The sequence below is a fragment of the Dermacentor andersoni genome, chromosome 6 (genome assembly GCF_023375885.2).
Source record: "Dermacentor andersoni chromosome 6, qqDerAnde1_hic_scaffold, whole genome shotgun sequence".
Taxonomy (NCBI): domain Eukaryota; kingdom Metazoa; phylum Arthropoda; class Arachnida; order Ixodida; family Ixodidae; genus Dermacentor; species Dermacentor andersoni.
In genome coordinates this window covers 140,179,952-140,187,557 of record NC_092819.1, presented here as the reverse complement: position 1 = coordinate 140,187,557, position 7,606 = coordinate 140,179,952, and the positions used below count along the sequence as shown (strand labels likewise).

The 7,606-nt window shown below is 41.6% G+C and overlaps 1 long non-coding RNA gene across 1 annotated transcript; it reads left to right on the top strand.

Annotated features, from left to right (window-relative positions):
• The first annotated feature begins 1,160 nt into the window (after positions 1-1,160).
• Positions 1,161-4,143, top strand: LOC140218818 (uncharacterized). The gene is made up of 3 exons (XR_011895007.1): positions 1,161-1,331; positions 2,425-2,486; positions 3,983-4,143. It is a non-coding gene; the product is annotated as an uncharacterized lncRNA (long non-coding RNA).
• Positions 4,144-7,606: the final 3,463 nt, after the last annotated feature.

Sequence of the window (7,606 nt, the reverse complement as noted above, 5' to 3'; positions counted from 1 at the left end):
TTCTCTGTTTGGCTCGTCTCAATTTCCCCTACGCCACCGTTATTCCTTGAAAACCCCCATTTTACAACCGCAATGCCCCTTCAAATGGGGTCGGGGGTATAATAATGGTTCTAGCTTATTTTACTTCTCGTGGGCGTACTCATTTTAAGCTAGGGGGGAAAAATGGCATATCAACTGTTAAAACGCCCATATGGGCTCATTTGTGTTTACAGTGTACTTTGAACAACACATCTCAAAAGAAAAAAAATCTGCTTGCTTAAGAGTATTCATTTCATAATCTAATCAGCTGGGACAAGCTCTCCCATTCGAACTTAATTAACCATCTTTTTTATCACCCTTTCTTAATAATACTAACAATATGAATTTCACTGATGTAGTTCAACTGACAACATTTAAGATGTGTTATCAAGTGGAATGCTTTGTGCAGATTTGCAGAATTAAACATTTTTATTTTAGTTATCTACGACGTAATATTCTTTGTATATTTCCACTTGTAGTTTTCACTTTTAGAGTAAAACGTCACTGTTCTTAATAAGGGCTGTCTTCAATTCTTTTATTTGGTCGCTGCTTTGTGGCGCACATCTTGAACAAGGGTGTAGAAACAGGTCGGTGCCATGAGCTTCTTTTGACGAGTATATAGAAGTAGTAAAACCAGCAATTGTTGCGACAGAAATGCAATACAAGCTAGATGAGATCAAAAGAAAATTGATGCCTCCTTTCTAAGGGTTTTGCTATGGCCTTCTTTTTGTTGTCACTGCCCCATCCACGATATGCAATTAATTCCAAAACCGGGTTATAGCGGTTGCATGGAGACAGGAAAAGGCAATGTAAAATTGAGAGAGAGAAAGTAAGGATGCTGTAATGGAATCGTTGCTTCATGGCAGCTGCTCTACACTTAATGTCATGTTAAAGAACCAAATATACAAAGCAAGCACGTGCCCACTGCTCAACATAGGCGCTCCTGCCCTCTAATTAGTAAAACGCAATATTGCCGGAGGTTTGAAGCAATTATCCAAGTTTTCGCTTCTGCATTCTTTCTAATGTTATGTTGTACTATTGGCGCCAGGAACATTTCATTAGTGAGCTTGTTGTTTCCTAAATCCCGTGTATGATTTTTATCGAACCATTGCACTTATCCGAAAGGTCAAATATTCGTTAGAACGATGTTCCGCAAAATTGCGCTTTTATTATTTTAACCTATTTTATTCGCCACAGATTGTAAAACGAAGAAACGCAAGTACTTCTTGCAGCATATAAGCGAGGCCTGAAGCTTTACAAATCTACCCATTTCCCCAGCGACATTTCGGACTCTGCCATCGACAGTCTCACTGGTGAGAATAAGCCTTTTTGCTGCTCGATTTCGAGCAATATTTTGTCACGCGCTTTTTCGGCACATAAGATGTACCGGCAGTGAGCGTCCTGGGTGTACTGGTTTATTTCAAAATTACCTGAAAAGAAAAGAAAATGTCATGTGGTGTTTATGACTACGCAATATAAAATTTCCATAGTTTAGTTAGAACATTTTTAATGTTAATATCGTTCTACATAGTTTCAACCACATGGGAAGGTATGTCAGGACCTGCAAGTTTCCGTTTGAAACCTTATCTATAAAATGGTTCCAGTGAAAAGAATTTACTCGCCGGCTAATGAGGCCGTTATTATATTTTTGAAAGAGAAAGGACAATGAAGAGTGAAACCTATGTGTGTTACATTGAGGACCGAGGTTCCTTAGAGTTGGCGAAATGTCCAAAGAATCACCTGCATTGTGAGACACTGGTTTAGGTACACCCTTATCTGGGACACCGTTTCTTTTTCAAGATAACTATAGGGCTGTGAAGAAATGGAGTCATTCACGAAGAATCGAAAACATACTTTAACACACAAATAAAGCAGAAATTAGTACCCTGGCTGCAAATAGAAATACTAATGTAGGCTATAGATTTCCATTTTACAAAAGAAAAGAGCATAGAACTGCATGTAGCATGCGTGGTGTTCGACTATTATTTCCCGCTTTCTATGTTTAGAAGCTGCTGGTCACAGGTATAAAGGCTTGATCTTTCCCTCCAAAATCTATATGTATCGATACAACCATATTCTTAGTCTTCTACTTATAGTAAAGCAATGAAGGGGGCTAGTTGGTGAACGTTCATGGTTATATTGCGCTCAGTTTTACAAACACGATATTAAGGAAGGACAGGACGTGGACGGACGCAGCGCAATTGCGCTGCGTCCGTCCACGTCCTGTCCTTCCTTAATATCGTGTTTGTAAAACTGAGCGCAATATAACCATGAATAGTCTTCTACTGCATTCGAATGTTCCAAATACGGTTGCCCGGTCAGCGTTTAGCATAACATGTTTATTAAATGAAAGCCAATGCAGTTTTCCAGGTGAATTCATACGTGGCACAATTTATTTTTCTGCAGCGCAAGCAACATGAACCGTCTGTTTGGAGTGGACCTTCTGTCTGTCGCCGCAATCGTAATTGGTAAAGATAACCATTTGCTTTCTATACATTGCCTATTTTTTCACTTCATGGCAAAAGAAACGCTACAATTAGCTAAATTAAATCTAAAATCTAAAACAAACAAATCGATTATCTACAAACACTACAATTGCGAAGCAGTGACATGTTCGCATGATTTTATGTTGATCATGGAAGTGTGACAATTTTTATGGTACCAGTTGCTGCTCATGATTTAACCACTGAAAAAAAAAAAGTATTTTACTGTTCTGCGTCCTGATATTAGGCATTCACGTCATTTCCATAAATATCGCAAGAAATGTGCGCTACAATTTTCCGGAACCTTGAGGGCTATACAAATAATAAGACGCTACCCTCCAAGCGCTCATGCCAGGAGAATCAAATGCTTTGCTGTGCCCTTTGCAAAATAAATGCTGAACTAAACGTTTTTGAAGTAACCGTTGTTTTCTGAAAGCAATGTAAGCTTATGAACAAACCTAACGTATATCAATGAAATTTATAGTGAAGCTAGTCTGCAACATTCTATGATAAAATTGTTGCTTTTCATATATTTCTAATGAAATATTTCAACCATTTATCTACCAATGTATCATGTAGTTCGATTATATATAGCGCAACATTACCGATCATTGATTGCTAATAGGCCTTTGCAAGTGGAATACGGGCACCAAAATGTTTTTGTAAATGTGGAATATATGTATCGACTAAATATTAACCAGTACCATCGAACTTACGCTGCAATAACTCTTGCGGTACAGTTTCGGTTATTCTTCCTCAAATTGAGCGTTATTCTTCGAGCGACTATGATACTAAGGAATGTCTGTTTAAGAAAATAATGTTGAGCACTTGTGTGCTTGGTAATTTGGTAGTACAGCAGAAGACCTGTTTTCAGCTTAGAACACTCATTCTTATTGTTATTAGAGCCTGTTGCAGTTACCTGTCTATTCCTGCTGTTATTGGTTATTAGATTTATTACACATGCCTTCAAATATTATTTCTGTGAAATTGAATGCAAGAAAATTGGAAGAATGAGGGAGTTGTGAACCATATTTTCAATTTGCCAAGCGCTCTTGGTGGTGTCGAAGTCTTAACAGGAATTGAGCATTTGGGGGAACCATTTGTGGCGGTACACAATTTGGGCAGTACAGACCCCCAGTGGGCGTTTTCAACTGCCGAACATTTCTTTGCTGCTTCTCAGAGAGGTTGTTAAAGGCTGTGAACGTAAAAATTATGATGCTGACGTTAACATGGTTATCTGAAACTAGAGTCGAGCAGGGTGCACCAGCTCCCTTTTTTTTGGGCAAATTGCTGCTTAACTACTGGCAAAAATATTTGTTGGTTTCTTCATCTGAGAACCAGAACATTTGTTCTAAAATTCTGCCTCAATAATTGTAATTCCAACTTCTGACATTTAGACAGAAATTGCACGTCATGTTGAAGAACGGTTGTTGTTGGAAAAGTTTTTAGAAGGCCTCAAGCTGTTTTCTTCTACGTTTCAGCTTTGATCGTCATGGCTCCGAAAGAAGCTCTCGCTAGCTTCGGCGGAGGTGTGGGAGGAGGAGCCGGAGGCCCCGAAGGCTCGGGCAAGAAGTGAATTTTCGTGCGTCCTGAATCCAGCCATTCCACCTTTGTCACGATCTGGATGACAGGTTCGCCTGCAAAAAAATGCCTGTTGACAACATAATTGTGAAAACATGTTTAATCATAATAAGTATACTGCTGGTTAGATAGGTTTGATGGTAATGCTCACAATGTTCTGTATGATTTACGGAGTCGTTATCAATAAGTTGTTGCGCATGTTCATGAAAACGAAGGATGTGAAGAGGAGACGGACGCGCCGTCTTTTCTACTCTTTGCGAAATTAGGGCGACCAGGGATCTCACTGTGACTATTTTCAGTGTTGGGCTCTTTTCCGTTTCTCTTTACGTAAATATCCGACATGTAGGTATTGAACGAGGTACGCCCCCATATATACCATAACATCGTTGTCTGGATGGTTCAGGTGGCGTTTAAGATTTTTTTAATATATACTCCCTGGATGCGCCTTATTCTGCTCACTCATGGCACAGCGATTTTCTCGACGCGTAGTCTCGATGTTTCGGTTCGATAAGTTATTACCAACATTTCAGACTCCAGGTTTATCATCCCTGTGATGCCTACGGTTGGACATATCATACCTACCAGGCTGCCAAAGCACGGGCTGGAGCAGACGAATTGTTGATTGAGAATTTAGTACAAATACAGAATTAGAAAGCAAAGCGTAAGGCGGCATATTCGCCACCCTAGATGGACTGAAAGAAAATTACCCGCTTTTTCAGAACATGCAGTTCGGCTTCTACCGGCGGCAACTTGTTTTCTTCGGGGTTTAATTCTCTATTCATGTGATTCAACGCGATAGCAATATAGCTTGGCTTGACCAACCTTTGTGGTGCCGAAAAGCCAACATCGACCAACCCAGAATGGGATGGAGTGTAACACAGCGGCTCAAAGAACACCCTCTGGCGGCGTAAGAATGTGAGAAAGTGTCACGTGACGCACAGGCTATATGTTTCGAAGACCGACTTTGTGGAAGCAAAGAGAAACGCCTTCAATCGTGGGTTGAGGGTTAGATCAGGATTAGAATTGATTAGACATCAGGGATGTTGTGCCGTCAAAGAGAGATTCACCCTCACCATCGCTCGCGCGTTTCTTTATGATATTACATGCAGACTTTGATGACTTTGCTAATATCTGAAAAAAAAAAACTTGAGATCTTGTGAGCATGCCACGCTGAATGAGAAAGCGTGACTTTGTGTGTTTAGAATTATAATGACTCGACAACCATCAATACGACTGTTCAAGATCTCCTGTGATGTAAGCGTTCACCGCCTTCGATAATATGTATTATCACATGTAAAAGTTCTTGAGTACTTGACTTACGAAAGGTTTATAGGTCATTGTGGTATCTTTATTTAAATTTCCCCTAAGAGGAAGAAAGCTTGCTATCAGTGACCTGTATTAAATTCGTTCTTTGCATACTGGGTTGGTTAGGAAGACCGAGATATTGCAATCCTGACTGTTTAATTATTTCGGAGATGACCTTACGTCGCAAAATGTGTCAATACATTCTAAACATGCTTATTTTCTAAGTAACATTTTGTTTGTCACTATTATCAAACCTTTATTATAATAACGTAGATGATGCTTTCCACGCATGTGCAAAATTTATGAAGTTCGAGAGAGTGTAAAACTTTTCATGCCTCTATATTATCAATATGTACTGGCAGTTGAGAACAGAGCAGTGAAAAGTGTGAGCCACAAAACTATTCCTTTATTCGGGGAAATGTGCCCAGAAAGATCAGTAACAGTCAACCACAACGATCGCGGTGAGCATAATTGTTCGTCGTCCCAAGCCTGATGAATGCGTCAAGCGCGACGGCTTTTACAAGTAACATGCCGAAAACTCCAACGTACTCGCTGGTTACCGCGTGCCTTCTGGAAAGTACTACACAGCTCTAATATCACATATGTGCAGGTAGCGCAAACCTTGAACCACAGATAACATTTTACGACCTTCCGATACATGAAATTGGTGAAAAGCGGTTACGGGATAAGTAACAATGAAGTACACGTGTCATATGGTCCCCTTTTAAAGAAAACAAAAACAATAAACACAAGCAACATAGTAAAGATAAATTCAACACCGCGACAAAGTCCCAAAGTTCGTAAGCGGGCGTAGAAACGCTTCAAAAACACCACGTTGACAATTTAATGTCGCGCACGGCACTGCTTTGATTCCGAGATGATGTCTGGCATGACCTCATAGTCAAGTGCGCCAATACGACGCATGATCTTGCAGCTTCGGAAATAGCGGCGTAAGTGCTTCTCACTAAGCTCTCGTCAAGCCGACGGTTGCCGGGCTGCTATTTTCCGTAGCTTTGTCGAAGATTGCACTGTCGGCTGTCCGTCCTTTGCTGGTTGTCCCTCCTTTACGGGCGTTTTGATGCACTGTGGTGCGCTTTAGACAGGTGGCGAAGTCGAGATTATCTCTGTCGTTGGCCTCATCGAGAAGTGCCGCCGTGTGCTTCCTTCTGTAAACCAACGCGAACGCTGTGACCTACGCCCTTTCATGCGCGGCTATGCTGGAAGGGCAGGCAATGTACCGAAGGATGGCATCACATGTTATGTGTTCGACGTCAATGTACGTGGGTATACCATGTCAGCTAGGGTCTTATTCAGGCGCGATGTAAGACGATTTGTCTGCGCGTGGTAGGCGGTTGTCCTGCGGTGTCTTGTAGGAATATTTTGCAGGATGGATTAAGTAAGCTTCTCGGTAAAAGCGGTGTGGGCGGTGATAAGGACTTGAGGGCCACAATGTCGTCACAGGATGTTGTCGACTAAGGATTCCGCGACTTCACCCAAGTTACCGCTGAATAGGGCTTCCGTGTCGGCGTAGCTGATAACAGAGTCAGTACCCACAAATATTTATTATTTACAGCAGGTGACGTCGAAGATCATCCTAACGACTCCATTCCAATGTGCTACAATTGTGGGCAATGTGACTTGATTGGCTGCAGCAATCCTGCTTGCCTTGTTTGTAGGGAGGAACCGCAAGGGGCCCCCGAGCAGCGCAGTACTGCTTGCATCGCGCTCTGTGTTTCGATGTGTTTTTTTTATATAGACTAGTGCTTCCACCCAGCGTTCCGTGATACCAGTCGACTCTTGAGGGTACAGGGAACACGGGCGTGCTACCCACACAGTACGGCGGCTCTCGCCGAAGGAAGGCAGTGACGATTCCGAGACGTCATCTCGGAATTAAAGCGGCGCCGTGCGTGACCTTAAATCATCCACGTTGTATATTTTAAGCATTTGTGCTCCCGCTTATGAACTTTGCGACTTTCTCGCTGTGTTGAATTTATCTTTACTATGTTGCTTGTGTTTATTATTTTTGTATTCTTTAAAAGGGGACCATATGACACGTGTACTTCATTGTTACTTATCCCGTTACCGCTTTTCACCAGTTCCATGTGTCGGAAGGTGCTGGAATGTTATCTGTGGTTCTATGTGTGCGCGACCTCAACATATGTGGTATAAGAGCTATGTAGTACTTTCTAGAAGGCACGCGGTAACCAGCGAGTACGTTG